Source organism: Camelus ferus, chromosome 9 (genome assembly GCF_009834535.1).
Source record: "Camelus ferus isolate YT-003-E chromosome 9, BCGSAC_Cfer_1.0, whole genome shotgun sequence".
NCBI lineage: Eukaryota > Metazoa > Chordata > Mammalia > Artiodactyla > Camelidae > Camelus > Camelus ferus.
The window spans coordinates 53,210,137-53,227,308 of NC_045704.1; the positions used below are offsets into that span (position 1 = coordinate 53,210,137).

A 17,172-nucleotide genomic window follows, 5' to 3' on the forward strand; every position below is an offset into this window, starting at 1 on the left:
TGAAAATAGTGCTCACCCCACCTGTTCCTCACCAGGCTTCTGTGAGATCCTCTGTGGGAATGCTTAGCACAAAGACCAGCTCGCTGCCTCCCATTATTTCAGTATTTCTCTACCTAGCTGGGTGACCAGTCTCCATTTAACCCTATCTTCTGGGCCATCACAGATCCCTGGGTAACTCCTATCCCAGGCTCCCAAGCTGTCGTGGGTTGACTACTGGCTATACCCCCCAAATTCATGCCCACTTGGAACCCCAGAAGGGGACCTTATTTGGAAATAGGGTCTTGGCAGATGTAATTTGTTGAGGGTCTTGAGATGAGATCACACTTGACAAGGATGGGCCCTACATACACTGTTCGTCTTTATTAGAGACACAGGCACACACACACACACACACACACACACACACACACACACACACACACACACAGAAGGAGCCCACGTGAAGATGGAGGCAGAGACTAGTGATGTGGCCGCAGGCCCTAGAAGCTGGAAGAGGCAAGGAGGGATTCCTTCCAAGAGCCTGCGGAGGGAGCCAGGCCGCCCAACACTTCGATTTCAGCTCTTGTGTGAAGGCACCGAGTCTGTGATAGCGGCTCACGTCAATGCTAAGAAGCATACAAGCCAAGCTCTGACTCCCACCCAGTGGGCCATCCCCATGTGCCTTCGTGGATTCTGAGCAGGAGGTAACTACTTCCTTTTTCAGGTTTGTGTGCCAAGCTCCCATGTCATGTAACTAATGGAGAGATCCACCCATCCTTGCAAATTTGTAGGCCCAGACGGTAGCAAAATTTTATTAAGAGAGGAAAAAAAAAATCTAAGCTAGAAATGCAAGAGAAAAATGAAGCAACCAAATTGCATAGTTGTTTCTACCTTTCCCTGAAGGTGTGCCCGGCATTTTACAGGGACCTCGGTGGCATTTCGTGGCAATGTCTGACAAGTTTGTTTTGGCTGCACTCAGTCCTTTCCTCTCTTCTGTGGCTGTTAGGCCTCGGGGCTGCTTCCAGCTCTCTGTTCTCCATCAAGCAAGAGTCCCAGCCCCTTGGCCTGCTCTCCTTCCTTTTCTGGGGCTGTGAGCACCAACTCTACATCCTGGGGTCCCTCTTCCCCTCAGTCTGGCTCCTCCTCCCTCCCTGCCCAGGAATAAAATAATCGTTTCACTACTTAAGGGGTTTCAGTGCTCATCACTCTGGGAGGACTGGAGACTAACAAAAACAGCATATAGTTTTAATAGCCAGCGTTAAACGAACGCTTACCTCAGGCCCAGGGTGTACATCTGCAGTCTCATTTGATCCTCACGAGATTTATGCAGGAAGGTGCTATTATTATTATATTGTCCTCGTTTTAAAGATCAAGATTGTGAAGCTGTAGAAAGCAGCCTGAGATCACACCACTATTATAAGGGAAGAGGGGCTCAGACTTGATTCTAATGATGCCAAAGCCCAGCTCAGTAATCAAGGTCCTGCTTAGGGCTTTATTAAGGTCGTGGTTGGCCTGCTACCTAGAGTTTTGACTTAGTTTCTAAGATATTAACTTGGATGGTGTTATAGACTGAACATGAGTGTCCCCCTAAAATTCCTATGTTGAAACTTATTCCCCATTTTGATGGTTAGGAGGTGGAGCCTTTGGGAAGTGGTTAGATCATTTGGGTGGCAACTTCATGAATGCGATTACTGCCCTTATAAAACAGACCCCAGAGGGCTCCCTAGCCCCTTCCCCCATGTCAGAACAGGGTGAAGAGACGGCCGTCTATGACATAGCAAGCAGGTCCTCACCAGCTACCAAATCTGCTGCTCCCTTGATCTTGGACTTTCCAGCCTCCAAAACCATGAGAAGTAAATCCTTGCTGTTGAAGTCACCCAGGTGGCGGTATTTTTGTTACAGCAGCCTAAGGGGTCTAAGACGAATGGCAATGGCAAAATGTCCAGACTTTCTTGGATCTTTGAAGGTGATTTTACTCCAGCCCCTAAACTCTTCCTCTGAAAATCTGACCAGTGTGAAATAATTATTTCCAACTAGAATCTATTCAGTAGGACTCTTGATTGAGAAGAAACGTTTTCCTGGGCCTCTGCATCAACAAATTTCCTTGGCCAACTGTTTCCTAGAAGTCATCCCAGGAAACAGTGTTCCTTGAAAAAAATAAAGCTTCCATGAGCAAAACTTTCAGAAAACCCTGAGACAAAGGTTCCATGACTGCTGGACTTTAGAACTTTTTGTGTGCTGGTGTACTTGGGGGACCTCAAAGCTGGGGCCTTCGTATACATCCGTTATTTGATAACAGACCCCTCTTTCCATGGAAGGTAATCCAGATTTCAGCTTCTACAGAGAACACTTTGCAAAACACTCCCTCAGTTCCCTCCCTAACATTAAGCATTTTGTTCTCTGAGACTTTGGGAGGCAGATCCAATATGTATTTCCTGGAAGTTCATTATTTTCGAAGACTTATCTATATAAATATCAAACAACTTACCAGATGTGGCAGGCCTCCCGTGTGATGAAATCCACGACGACTTCGTCTTTGCTGTAATCACTCAAATGAGTCCGGAAGTGTGGGCCTCTGGCTGCTGGAAAATAGAAAACAAAGTCAAGCCGGGCCCTGTCTTGAGCTGTCTGTGACAGCTCCCGCTCAGTTTCAGGGACAAGATATGTGTTGAGCTAAAAATATTCTAAGCAGATGTAAATCTGGGAGATACAACTGCAGCACACCCAAGCCAGCCATTTGTTCCACTTCAAGTGTCTCCCGATGCACTGTTGCCACAACTCCAGGGGACCACAGGACCCTACACACACAACTTGCCAGTGGAAGCGCACTTCTGACTCACCTGCAGATGGCTGGGTGGAGAACACCCCTGCATCAGCCGGGCACAATGGTCCCCGGCGGCCCCAGAGTCTGCAGGCAGAAATGAATTTATTTCATTGCAAGAGAGCTGTGAATTCCCCTCATGCAAATGCTTTTACACTGATCTCTTTTATCCAGTATTCTATGCTATTATCAAGAGCTTGATTTTGTCCGTGGATTGGAAGACACACTACTCCCAAGATTCCATGGGAGAAGTGAGAATCAACTTGGTCCACGAGAATGAGCTGCCCATGGGCCATGATGGAATGTCCCCTCTGTGCAAAACAGTAGCATGTGGGACTCTCTGGGGAGTTCAGCCTTGCTTAGAAGCTGAATCCTTGTGGGAAGTTATCTATAGGAGATGAAAACTAACATCCATCTTTTATAGAATGACAATAAACATAATTATGATAGTTAATTGAATACGTCCTATGTGCTAAGCACGATAGCCAATAGTAGCTACTTTTATTTATTGGCCTCTGTCATCAATCTCCAACCAATATGGCACTCCAGTGAGTGGGGATGTGTGCCTGTGTTTTGGTAGAGCCAATACATGGTTTCAATCTCTTCTCTTTATCTTGGAATCTTCCAGAAATAAAAGTAAGTGTGAGATTTAACCCCAAAAAGCTGAGTTATTCTGACTCTAAGTTTTCCTGAGGATTGCTCCTCATGGGGTCAACTTCCTTGCAGAAAGCAAGGGGCCACCATAAACTTACAATCCTTCCCAAATGGATGTGATATTTGGGTTGGGGGCTGGGAGCTGGCAGATAGGATTGGGCTAACAGGCCTGACCCAGACACTAGTCCTTTGAGGGGAGCACTGTGGTCATTCTTGAGGAGCTTCTGTGTACAGAGCCTGTGAGTAGCCCGTGGAAAGTCAGACTTTCCAACAGCCTGCAGGTTCCATTTGGGGAAGCCTAGCGCTGGGGAGTCAGGCATGAAGGCATTTGATTTCTGGCTCTGTCACTTACAAGCTTGACTTCATTCCTATAACCCTCCATTTCATCATCTTTAACGTGGAGATGATTACGCCCAGACAGAGTGAGAACGGGGTCACAGTGCCGCACTACACAGAGTGCTCCGGCATATCGTGGGTTCTAGAGAAATGACAGCTTCCGCTGCTGCTGACAGGGCTAAGACTTGCTGGGAGAGGAACCGATCTATCTTTCACCTCCCAATGGAGTTCATGGTCCTTCTCGTCTCTGAGTGTCAGTGGCTTTACCAGGAAGAGGGACACCATCGCCAACTGAATCAGCCCGAGCAAGGACTCAGCCTCGCCGCATTCCCTGAGCTGGGCCCGGACGTGTGAGTCACACGGCCTTCTCCATGTGGACGCCGACAGCAAATCACTGTTCCCATTATGAACAACCAGACACGCTCCAGTGTGGTGATGGAAAGTAATTACGAACGTAAATGATCTAACCAGACACGGATTCCACCAAGGTTTAACCTCTGGTTTCCTTTTTTACACAGTAATCACACACTGTCCCGGGGCAGCCCACGGAGGGGGATCATTACGGAGAATTATGTGCACCATCTGCCCACTGAACCGCAGCCTGGGGTTCAGACGGGGGCAGGGGACATCTGGCTTTACTTTGGGCTCTGGTGACACCAGGAACATGGATGAATGTCACGCCGTACATATGGGGTGTTCCAGACCCGGGAGCAAACGCCTTGCAGGCTATGTTCTCCTTTAGCCAAGCCAGACCCGGAGGTGACTCCAGTGCCACTATTAGCAATTCCGCAACTGCTCTTGCTGCTACTGAACCCCTGTGTCTAATACTACAACTAGTCACCTCTACTCTGTGCCCAGCTATCCACTTTCCCATAGACTCTCTCATTTAATCCCAATGAATACGGATATTGTCTCCACTTCCTAGACAAGCAGACTGAGACTCAAGAAGGTAAAGATACGGTGCCCAAGGCCACACGGCTAGAGCAGCCGGGTGTGCTCTGGTTCACATGGCCCCCGAGTTCCAACTGTCACTGCTCCATGACTGCTGTTTGTGTGACAAACATCAGAGCAGTTCAGCTACTAAAATAATACTTAGGAAATCTACTCAAAGCCATTTATTAACATTCAGAAAGAAATAAGAAGGAGATTCTACCAGTGAATTAAGACGTCAAGCGATCTCGGTAGCATGAGAGAATCCTGGCATTTGTTGCAATTACATTTTTCAAAATGAGGAACAAGATGGCTAGAGCAGAGTACGAGAAGTGCACTGATCTTAAGCACCTGGCCTGATGACATGGGTGACCGACGTGCCCGCCACTGAGATCAGAGTATAAAGCATTTCCAGCTCTCCAGAAGGCTCTCCTGGGCTCTTCTCAGTTCAGTCTCCTTCCTTCTCACCCTCTATTCATACTTCCATCATCACTGATTAGTTTTGCTTGTTTTTTTTTAACTTTCTACAAACAGATTTATACAGCATGTACTTTTTGGCATCTGGTTTCTTTCACTCAACAGAGTATCTGTGAGATTCTTCCAGACGAAGTTGCAATGGGCAGTCCCGCTTCATTAATAGTTTGTTCTTTGTTCACTGCTCTATCATATTCCACATGCAGAGAAACGACATCTATTTATCGCTTGACTAAGATGAATAAGTCATCTTGAAGCATTCCTGCGTATGCCTTTTGGGGGCACATGCACCTGTTTTTTTGTGGCTAATATTCCTAGGGATAGAATTCCCTGGTTATAGGGTTGGTGCGTGCTTCATTTGAGTAGAAACTGCAAATAGATTCTCAAAGTAACTTCACCATTTTATATTCGCGCCAGCACGGTATGAGAGTTCCTTTCTGATGCCGGCCAACGTTTGGTAATGTCCTGACATTTCTGTGAGTCCCCTGTGCTTTCTCCACTTTAGAAAATAAAGCCTGGATTGTGTCTAGGAAGTGAGTCACATGCCACTTAGTGCTTTTTGTTTTTGGAAAAAAAAAATTCAGTGAAGGGGTGTTGGCATTGACAAGGTCTGTCCCTGAGGAGGGGTGAGGTGTGGGGATAGGGGATGAAGAAAACAGACTTTAAAGAAAGGGATTGTCAAATCAGGATGGCACGTGGATGAACAGAACCTTTACAGAAAGCCTGCAACTGACGCTTCATTTCATGCATGTGTGATTCTGGGTTTATTACAGCCCCGAATCATATTTTATAAAGAGACAAGTTCAACGACTGACTCTTTGCCATGTACTTAATGAGCTGATGTGCATACCCCGATTTACCCAAGTCATCAGATGGCAAATGTTTTATTTAGCCTGAAACATCAAATATTCATTGAGCCACTCCATGGTTTACTCATTTATTCCTTCCTTCACTCATTCACAAAACGAACATTTATTAAGCAACCAGAGTGTGCAAGCAACTGTGTTCAGCCTGGGGACATGACATCAGGTTACATCAGTGTATAGGTGCTGCCTGGAAAGGTCTTATATTAAATCAGCAAATATAATACCTCTTGCTCTGTTAAATCATGGAAAAAGGCAGTGTTGTATTATTTGTTCATTCAATAAGCACCTCATGAGTGATTCCTGTGCAGACACATTGCTTGTGTTTTGTAGGTTGAGTGTAAGAAAGAGGCAGAGACCATTTAGCTTTTCCTGTGAGCTTGTGGTCCAGGAGGTGAGGGGAGAGAGACTGAAATGCTATGGTCAGAGATGGCTGCAATACAAGATGAAGAGTTTACAAGGGTGGAGACCGCAGGTCTCGAGGTTAGGCTCTCATTCCAAGGGATCCCTCATCAGGAACAACCAGGTGGCACATGCTGCCCCTGGAATCCCTCCCCACACTCTCAAAGGCTTGTCCAACTACAGGACGTGGGTCTGAGTTCATGGGGGGGGGGCAGCACCACCAGGCTGAGTGTCAGGGACGAGACTCACCGTTTACACAGGTGGCCCTGTTTATTTTACACCCTACCTGACCCTAGGCATTATAATTCATATTGCGGTAATGTAAAAGCCTAGACTCAAGTCAGTTTCGACACATATGCACACTGATGCCTTCGAACCCAGAGAACTCAAGTGTGCAACAATGAGCACCTTTTATTACAATGTCCAGATCTTTGCACTTTGCGTGGATTCTCATGAAAAGGTCACTATAGTAGCAATAGGGCGTCCTGTTGAAATATTTAGGAAATCTTTCCTTATAATGACAGTGATAGTGTGATGGTAATGAGCATAATATCACTTCCTTTGTGCCAGGAATTGTACACATGCTGACAATAATCCATTCTTATCCCATTTTATAGATGAGTTAACGGAGGTGCAGAGAAGGACTTGTGCAAAGTCATGTTCTAGGTAACAAGTAGGAGAAATAAAATCTGAGCTCAGACAGGCTGACACCAGAGCCCCTATTCTGAAGCGACGAGGCTATATTACCTCCCCGAGAGACTGAAGGCTAATTTGAAATGGAAAAATCCATAATTCACATCAAATGCTTTGCGTACTGCAGGGTGCTGGAGTTATTTACCGTATTCTCGGTGATACTTGGACACTCATGGGCTTTGTTGGGATTTAGGTAAGGTATAAAGGCACATTTCAACTCTGCTCTCCCCACAGCCCCCACATTCCAGAATAATGAGGTTGTCTCTATTTTGTGTGATGTCAGGCTTTCCCTGCTGGGCTGTGTCCACTCTGATGAGGCCCCTTTGTCCTGGGAATCAAATGACTTGGTCTCTTTAGACTAGCCGGGCAGGCAGCCCTGGCTCTCACGTGGCCAGTGGACATGGTAAGTCAGAGCCAGGAGACCCCAACTCCACTCCCTTCTCTCTGGCCGGAGACATTCGGAACTGCAGGCAATCTCCGTGAAAAGGGGAAGAAATACCTTTTAGAAGGATTTCAATATCGAGGACTCACAACCGTGGTCTTAAATGTGCCCTTTCTTTCAAACGGATGGCCAGTGTCTTTTTTTTTTTTTTTTCACCTGACTGCATCACCCTGTAAAGAATGCCTTTGACTTCCCACGGTTTGGTAATTTCAGCAGAGAATGGTAACTTCTCTCAAATATTGAACTTTCCCTGCTTTTTCCAGAAGTAACATGAGGTTACTAAAAATAAACACCTGCCTAGAAAGGCTATGAATTTCAGATGTTAAAACACATCTTTTTTTTTTTTTTCTATTGTTCTTTATTTTTCCCCCTCACTGATAATTTGAGAACCACCCCCTCTGGGATTAGAAATCAACTCTTTTCAAGGCTTTCTGAGTATCTCGTGATCTAACAGGCAAGGTGGCACTGGAAGGGGAGCAGTCTCAGGGAAAGGGGCAGTCTCTGTGACTCTCAGCCCTCTCAGTCCCCCCTTTCCCCAGCGTGCCTGTGAGAAATGGCTTCTGGTAGCTGTAACACTGAAAGACAAAATGCAAACCAAACAAATAATCCATTTCCAAGGTTTGCTTACAGAGAGAGGGATCTATTTATGAAACACATATTGTTCAGTTTCAGGGGAAAATCACGTAATCATTGCAAGGGGAAAAGCATGGAAAGTGCTTTATTTTGCATAAAAATCTCCTTGCTCTATGATTTGTGTGGCTGAGATGCTCAGGCTGGGAAAACTTGGGTCTCAGTAGCTCACCCAAGGAAGGTGGAATTTAAAATGCAGAGAGAATCGCTGGTCACAACAAAACATTGGTGTTTATTAACGTGGGGTTGGGTGGGGATGGGAGGGGGTAGGTCATGGACAAAACAGAAAGATAAAAATGTATTTTGCTTTAGGGGGATCTCAGAGAATGAAGACAGACCTGAGGCTCTAGGCAGCATTACCACTTAAAGCAGACAAATCATTTCCTGCAATTAATATCTGAAGACTCAGCTAGGTTCTCTGAACTTCTGTAGCGTGTATGAGATATCAGCATTGATCTAATTTACCAGTTATCTAGACGTTGAAAAGGAGCTGGCTTTCCGCCTCTCTGGTTGAGAATGCTTTATTATACTCAGCTCGTGTTTATGAAATGCCCTCTGGGCACATCTACCATTTAAAAGGTACAGTCTCCCAGGATATCAGGGCTGGAAGGAAACTAACAAGCCTTTTAGCTCAAACATCTTCTTGGTGCTTGAATTTTCACCACCACATCCTAGAAAAGCAGTTGATAAGCTTCTGCTTCAACATACTCAGAGATGGAGAGATAAACACCTCTCAAGCAGCCCCTTTTATTGTCAGATAACTGCGGTTGTGGTCTCTTCTGTTGAGCCAAAAATGAGGTCTCTTGCACCTTCCAGTTTTGCCCTGTCTTCTGCTCAAATATTACACATTAGATTTAACCCCTCTGTGTATTAGGGTGATGAAGTGGGTGTGACGTGGAGCCAGTCTCAACAGAATTCGGATCACAACTCTGTCACTGACTGGATGTAGGATATTAGGCATATTATTTCCTCATGAATTACTATCTATATCAGTCAGGGTGCACTTTTGCTGTAGTAACAAACAGCTCCAAAAATCTCAGTAGCTTTAAATAACTAAGCTTTCATTTTTGCTCCTGTTTTCTGTGGCTCTGGCTAAGGGCAGGGTCTGACCTAGGTTGTCTTCACTCAGCGACCCAGCTGATGGGTCTGTTTTGTTATGTGCTTCTACCCAGAAAGTACATGTATCATTTACATTCATAGTCCATTGGCCAAAGAATGTTACATGGCTGCTACGCCTGATTTTAAAGTGCAAGCCTACCATGTCCCCGGAAGATGGAGAGCTGAAAAATTCAGTGAATATGGTGAGGCCACATCCCCTCATAGGATTGCTCTACAGACTTACAGATTTAAGGCATGTGATGTATGTTTTGCAGAATGCCGGGCACCTGCCAAATTTTATTTCCCTGTAGTTGGCAAATCATTGAAGACATTCTTAGCTCCTTCTACTGTTCTTCATGCTAAATTATCTTAAATCATTTCACCATCCTGGTTTGTGTCTTCTCAAAATCCTACCCAAATGTCCCCTATTAATTGTGACCCACCAGAAACAAACACAATATTCCAGCTAAGAATAAAACTCAGAAGGAGAATAAAACAATCTCCTTCCTTCTTCTAGATAACGCATCCTAAAATTTTCCTTTCGCCCCACTTTTGGCGATCACAGTGCATGGTCAAATTTGCTGCCAGCTAAACACCTTCCATCTCTTTTATGTATTTTCCTGTGAAGCTGTCTCTTCCTAATTCCACACTTGACCCATTGGCCTTTGAGTCACAAAGAAGTTTCACATTTCCCCCCATTAAACAGCATCTATTTGATCTGGCCCATTCTTCCAACCCAGTTATCATCACTTCAGATCAAGATCTGTCTCATCTAACGTTCAGACAAATGCTGTGGAATGGGAGACATGTCAAAGTATCTGGCCCAGCTCGGGATTCCAACAAATGACCTATCCTAGCCTTGGAAACGATGGCCTCATCATTTTGGAGGACATCTTTTAATCTGATGTTTAAGCTGTATCAAGATACCATTGATGTACAGTACACTGAATATATTTAAAATGCACAACTGGATGTCTTGATATCTGTGTACACCTATGAAACCTCGACCACAATCAAGACAATATCCACCTCCTCCCCCAAAGTTTCCCTGTGTCCCTTTCTAATCCCTCCTTACCTGGGAGATCTTTCAACCACTCATTCTAATCCACTGATACCTGTAAGAACTAGCACGATGCTGAGCACAAAACAGAGGATGAGGACATATTTTCTGGAGCATCAATGAGGTGTCCAAAACACCTGGATGCTTGGATATCTGTTCATAATCACCCAAGGTCAGTCCTCCTGCAGAAGTTGTCATCTCACCCATCAGGCCACAGACAATGCAAAGAAAGGGTCCCACATCCAAAGGTGGCCTGCAGGGGTATGCTGGTGTGAGAGATCTGCCCAGATAAGACAACGGTGCCTGAATGACCCAATCCAACCCTTTCTGGGGAATGGCGGTCAGAACCAACACATGCAGAAGTGGGGACACATGTGTGATCACTCCACATTCACACTCAGGCCATGCAATAGGTATCTTCTGAGTGCTTACTACGTTATCAGGCAATATTTTTGGCACTGAACATTTAGCGGTGGAAAAATCTAATGAGACCCTGGGAGAAGAGTTAGTGCAGATTAAACTTAAGATGATGCAGAGATGAACCGAAAAGGGAAGGAAAGAAGAGGTGAAAGGCAATGGGCAGGAGAGCCCTGGTCACCTGGGGGGAATCCACATGTGCCTTACAAGGTGGATCCTCTCCATTTTATTATCCTGGTGTACTTTTTTTTTTTAATTGAAGTGTATTCAGTTACAATGTGTAAATTTCTGGTGTACAGCCCAATGCTTCAGCCATATGCATATACATATATTTGTTTGCATATTCTTTTCCATTAGAGCGTACCACAAGATATTGAATATAGCTCCCTGTGCTACACAGAAGATATTGCTTTTTTAAATCTATTTTATCTATAGTAGTTAGTATTTATGCTGGTGCACTTTTGATTTGCTTTGGTTTGGGCAAAGGGTACGCTATTTCACGTCCTCTTCTCCACTTGACCTTTTCCCGCCCAGCAGCAATGGGAGCGTCTGTTCTAGCAATGCATCCGGAAGATGAATTCTCATCAATTAGTTACTAACTGTTGTCTGGAGCTCCGAGGCAATGTCTTGGACGCAGAAGGCATGCTCCTGAAACGTGGGGGCATTGCTGTTTCCTTTGCATCCCGCCAGGTAACTGAGCTCACCTTCTGTCATGGAGGAACTCACCTCACAGAAGGACCATCTTCTCGGTGAGAGAGCAAAGGGAAAATGATTTGGAGAAATCCAACGTCTATCGACCCACACTGAACAAACCCTGCATAATTCAGCTTCAAGAACTAATGTACGATGCATGCTATCACCATCAAACTTGTGTTGCAAATAATTCATGCCTGCAACTTTTAAAAGATATATTATTAACAGTAATGCCAGCAGAGTCGGGCTGGGTGAATTCTTGGGGTTTGAGGGAATGATCACTCCAGTGTTCAAGATTCTCTTTGAGTGTCTGAGCCTCTGCAAGGGGAGACAAGATGATACGATGAAATTTCACTCCTTAACATCAAATAAGCTTTCTTTCTTTCCGATTTCACTGAAAGGCATTTTGAAAACGCTTCGAGTTGCAGTTTGAAATAAGCAGCAATCCTGTTTACAAAGAACACAGCGATGAGTCCAGAGTGGGTTTGAAATCAGAAAGCAAGCAACAACTTCTGGGCTGCCTTGCTGGGAACTTTGGGCAAACACGTGTCAGGCAGGGTTAACTATATAAATTATCGAAGATATTTTTGTTGAGTCACCATAGGCTTGAAAGGGTCACTAACCCCGGAACATCGTGTTCATGGAAGCCTAGTATTAACTTGATGTAGAGGGTGGTGTCTTCTGAGATGATACTGCTTAATTTCCCGGGAGCTACTGTAAAGTTTAAGTTCATTAGTGCTTTCAGCTCAGCAGTAAGCGCTGGGCGATGGAAGGTACACGAGGCAATGATACATCGACCTTGCAAAGCGATCACAGGGATACTAAGAGCACTATATGTACTTTCCACTTCTCGATGACCAACTAAGAAAATGCTCCCAATAAATCAGAGGGTTTGCTGATCACCTTTGCTCTCTGGCTGTGGAGTCAAACGTACCCATTGACGGTGGGGTGGGCTTATTTCCACTGATGAACAGTCCTCTTCTCAAAAAGAAAATCCGGTTTGTTCCTCCTTCAGTTTTCCAGCAGACTGCTGGAGAAGAGAGTCTTTGGCAAGAGCTGTCTATTTCAGAGGCTTTTCTGGAAAAGAATGCCTGCAAGCTGCCCATTTGTCTTGGAGTTCTTCAAAGGCCCCTGCAAGATCTTGTCTAGGCAAGAGACCCTGGCATACATGCTGCTAAGCTGATTCTTCATTTTGAAGTAAAGTATGTACAGTATAAACAAAAGCCAAATGCAGCCGCTCTGCTGCTGCTCATAAAAAATATTTAATAAACAACTGTAAGATTTGCTTGTAAGAGTAACTATCATTTTTAGGAAACAAAAAGCCTATTAATTTTGTGTCTTAGTGTGATGTTTCTGGAAGGCTATGCAAATGCCCTATTTCTTTTAGAAACATTTTTTGAGTGCCCACTGTAGTTCGGACACAGGGTTGGGGAAACAGAGGTGAATAAAATGTCGTCTCTGCTCTTGAGGACGTCTCCGCGGTCTATGGGGAATCAAGGCTCATCAAGGATCGTGATACAGTTGTGGGTGAGCTGGGAAACGCGTAACCAAGGAGGAGTTCCGGGCAGGGGCTCGGCAGGCACGCTGCAGTGTCCACCAGGTGAGGAAAAGTGGAAAGGGAACTGGAGACAAAGCATGTGGCCAGTTCAGCCCTCCATGTGACGATCTATGTTATGGAAATAGAGGACGCACTAGGGGAGGAAGGTGGGGTCTCCCGGGTGAGCCACGGGGATTTGCGCAGGGAAACGAGGCAATCCTCTTTGTGCTTAGGACGACCATCACAGCACAGAGTGGGGACTGTGTGCAGTAGGGCAGTGCCGGTGAGGGGACCAGGGGATGCTGCTGGGGGAGGGGAGAGGAGAATGGGGAAGGTGCGGCCAGGGAGCCAATGGGGTGGAGAGGACCAGAAAGACCTGGAAGGCACCTCAGCAGTAGAGACATGGATTCATTCCAGTTAACACACATCTTTTTGTTCCAGGCATCCCACTGGGCTCTAGAGACATGAGACAAATGAGACAGTCTGTGTCGTTATTTTTCTGTCCTCAGTTTACCCATTACCTCTTTTGGGGACTACCCTGGTTGGCTCCGTGTGCTGGCTAAGTGTCTCCATCACACATCGCCACCCAAGCATGTTCTCTGTCTCACGCTGCATTTTAGTACAACCGAGTACGCAATTGAAGGTCTTCCCCGGACCCCTGTGTGTCACTTGCATTAAGACAAGGACAGCTGGCTGTGTAGGCCACAGCGCTCACCAGCTGCACCGTAGGCACTCAACAAGCGTTTGTTAAATGAATGTGTGAACAAAAGAGCTCCCCAAATAAAAGGAAGTGACAGGCAGGTTCAAAGTAAGCGTGGCACCATCTCCTAAGCGTGTGGATGGAAGCATAGACAGACTGGGCGAGAGCAAGCAATCTGCTCTAGGCCTAACAGTCTACAAAGATTCTGTGAATGAGACAGATCTGGACTTGAGTCAGGGGTCCTTCCCTTGGTGGCTCCATCCCTGGCCACGGAGTGTTCCTCACCCGGAGCATGTTCTTTCTTCGTCTGGAGAGAATTAGGACTCCTTCCTACACGGAAGCCTCAGAGAAGCTGCCCCAGCCAGGGACGTCACAGAAGCATCCCCAGGGGGGGTTCTGGGCGAGAGGCCTGGGCTGCCTCCCACCTCCGGCTGTTGAGCAAGCAGCCTCCTGGACGCTGGTCAGCCAGGACGTGGGGGCTGGGAGCCTGAGATGGGGGAGGGGGGCGCGAACGAAATGGAAACACATTTGCTGGCAGCCAGAAATGCCTGTGATCTACCCACAGAGGCAGCCTCTGCGAAAACTCCAAGGGCATCTGAGGATCCAACATTTCTCTTCTCTTCCTCTCTGTCTCTGGTGGGGAGGGGGGAGGTCCCAAGAAGAAAAGACATCTTGTGTGCTCAAGCCAGAGACACTGAACTTAAGTTGTAGACTCATACATTGTTAGAACTTAGAGGAAATTGAAACATCTTCTATTAAGCTGTTTACCTCCTTAAATGGAATTAGAGGGGTGCAACAAGATCCCCCGTTTCCTCCTCTTCATCTTTCAGCTTAGATCATCTTTCCTTCTGGAAATCTTCCCTGATCCCCCAAAGCTGAATCAAGGACCATCCTGAGGATCTGACACATCTGTGTGGTACATCATAATTGCCTGTTTGCTTTCTTTCCATAACCCCCACCACAGCCAACCAGAACACAATCCCATGAAGATAACACTACATGCCTTCCTTCATTTAATAAATGTACTGACATTCATGAGCAATTCAGTGAGCTGGGCTCTGCGGATATTGTGACGGTCAATGGTCCTTTCCCTCGAGGACCTTATACTCTGGAAATGTCTACCGTGTCCATAACGTGATACTCAGCCAAGCACTCCTAATCAGAGCCCTCTACCTATCTGATGAATGAATGAATCACACAGCAATAAAAGGAGTCTGGGATTAATACAGTTATTTATCACTCCACAAATACATTTGCTATAACTGGACCACAGCCGCACTGAGAAGAGCCCATCAAGATTTTCAGAGCCCAGATAAATAATTCAGTCTGTCTCTGTTCAGTTGATTTATCAATGGAAAAAGAAGCTTTAAAAACATTTGCTTTGGGGAGATGGGGCTAGCCCTTTAAATAGAGGTGCTGGCAGACCAAGGAGGCTGCTTAGTTTAACACCGATAAAGACGGTGCAGCCACTGCACTTTTACGGCGTCTACAGGACTGATCGAATAGAGCTACTTGTGTTTGTAGAGACTATCAGTTCAAAATATCGGTCTGCTATGGCACTTACTAACTGTGGTTTGCCCAGTACGCTCCTTCTTTGTTACCAGACCCTGAGATGTTTGGGGCAGCAATGCACCCAGTCCCACATAAGACACTGTCTATCCGAGAGTCTTTCTGGAGTCACAGTTCTGGCCAGTCACATGGAAATGGTAGTCTTCTCAGGGTTCTCAGAAGGCATTTATTTTCCTGATAAATGGAAAAGAAACAGCTATGGCAACCACCGTTTTTTTTTTTTTTTTCCTATGCCCCATCTTCCTGTCTCAAATGAGGATGTGATTCAGCAGCCACTTTGAGGCCATGAGGAAAAGGCCAAGTGAAATGTAGAGAAATGGGCCTTGATATCATTTACTACTAGATCCAGCTTTTGTATCCTCAGCACTATGGACATGTGGGGCCAGATCATTCTTTGTCACTGGGGGCTGTCCTGTTCGCTGTGGAGCATTAAGCAGCAGCCCTGACTTTAATCCACTAGATACCAGTAGCATTTAGTGACGATCAAAAATGTGTCTCCCAGTTGCCACAACCCAAAATGTATCCAGATATTGCAAATGCCCCCTGGGGGGAAAAATCATCCCCAGGAGAGAACCACTGTGTTAGACAAATGCCTGAAATTTCCTACCACTAGATTTCATTTTAGTCCCCCTCAAGAGGAGGGGACTAAATCCTATTTGTTTAAGCCTCTGGAGTCAGGTGTTCCGTTACTTGCAGACAAGAGCGTTCCTCATTTTATATACGTATACACACACACACACACACACACACATATACATACATAGACACACACACATATACACACACACACGTATATATATATATATATATATATATATATATATATATATATATGGCTAGTATTGAGCACTATTCCACTATTACCAAGACAGGGTATTGAATAATGCTGCCCTCCACCCACTGCCTATCTGGGCCACCTCCAAGTTGACCCCAGCTCCGCTCAGTACCTCCTCAGAGCCTGTGTATTCTGTGTATTCTATTTCTGTCTATGTGAAAACTTAGTACAGTGCCCAATTCTTAATGCTGTTAGTGAAGAGGCTTCAAGTAGTTAGTGGCTATGAGTACTGAATCTGGAGTTAGATGGCCTGGGTTCAAATTCTGACTCTTAGAAGCTGAGAAAAGTATCTTCTCTGAGCCTCATTCCTCTAATCTGTAAGTTAGGGCTAATTATGTTGTCCACCTTCAAGGCCGTTAAAAGGACTAACTATCAAGTCGTGCATGCATCATTTTTAGAAGTAAGGTGACACAAAGATGGGGAAACAATATAGTTGGGTTCCATGCATAGCATAAACCAAGAAAGAGAAACTGGATTGAAGATTTGGAAGCAGTGAACTGTCAGATATCCCCAAGCACTCTCCTTTCATGGAAGGTTTCTCTGTTTCCAGTAAAAGGGGGTACTGCAGTCAGTGGGATCGGTATTCAACATTTTGTGCCGCAAGCATCAGACCACAGATATATACTTTTTGTTCTATTTCTGAAGTATTCTGGCTCTGTCACACAGCCACAACTCAGAAAAATTGGTAAATGCCTCTGAAGGTCTTCAACTGCATCCTTCAGCCTCCAGAGAGAATATCCTTCTGTGGTATGTGGCCATCCGTTACACGATAAAGATGTTTCCAAAGCTAAGACACTCGTAGACAATCCCCTCATTGATTTCTGCCCTGTGCTGTGAGGAAACTCTCCCTTCTCTGTAGCTCCCATTTCTCATGGCGCCCTGGAAGACCGTGTTCTGCTGAACTGTCCTCTCTGAAAACAAATCACACCCCAAGAGGGTAGAGTGCCTCAAAATCACATTTACGACGTTAGATGTATTTGGGTCTTCAGGAAACAATTTGTTGTGTTTGTGGGCTTCATAGTCTGCTCTCAACCCAAGG

General features: G+C 45.5%; 1 long non-coding RNA gene across 4 annotated transcripts in view; it reads right to left on the bottom strand.

Moving 5' to 3' along the window:
* Positions 1-777: 777 nt before the first annotated feature.
* Positions 778-17,172, bottom strand: part of LOC116665825 — a 584,469-nt gene continuing 568,074 nt past the window's right edge. For all 4 annotated transcript variants that reach the window (XR_004322543.1, XR_004322542.1, XR_004322541.1 and 1 more), the window contains 2 exons: positions 2,468-2,561; positions 778-2,126 (listed from right to left, as the gene is read on the bottom strand). This is a non-coding gene — a long non-coding RNA (uncharacterized LOC116665825). The remainder of the gene's footprint in view (positions 2,127-2,467; positions 2,562-17,172) is intronic.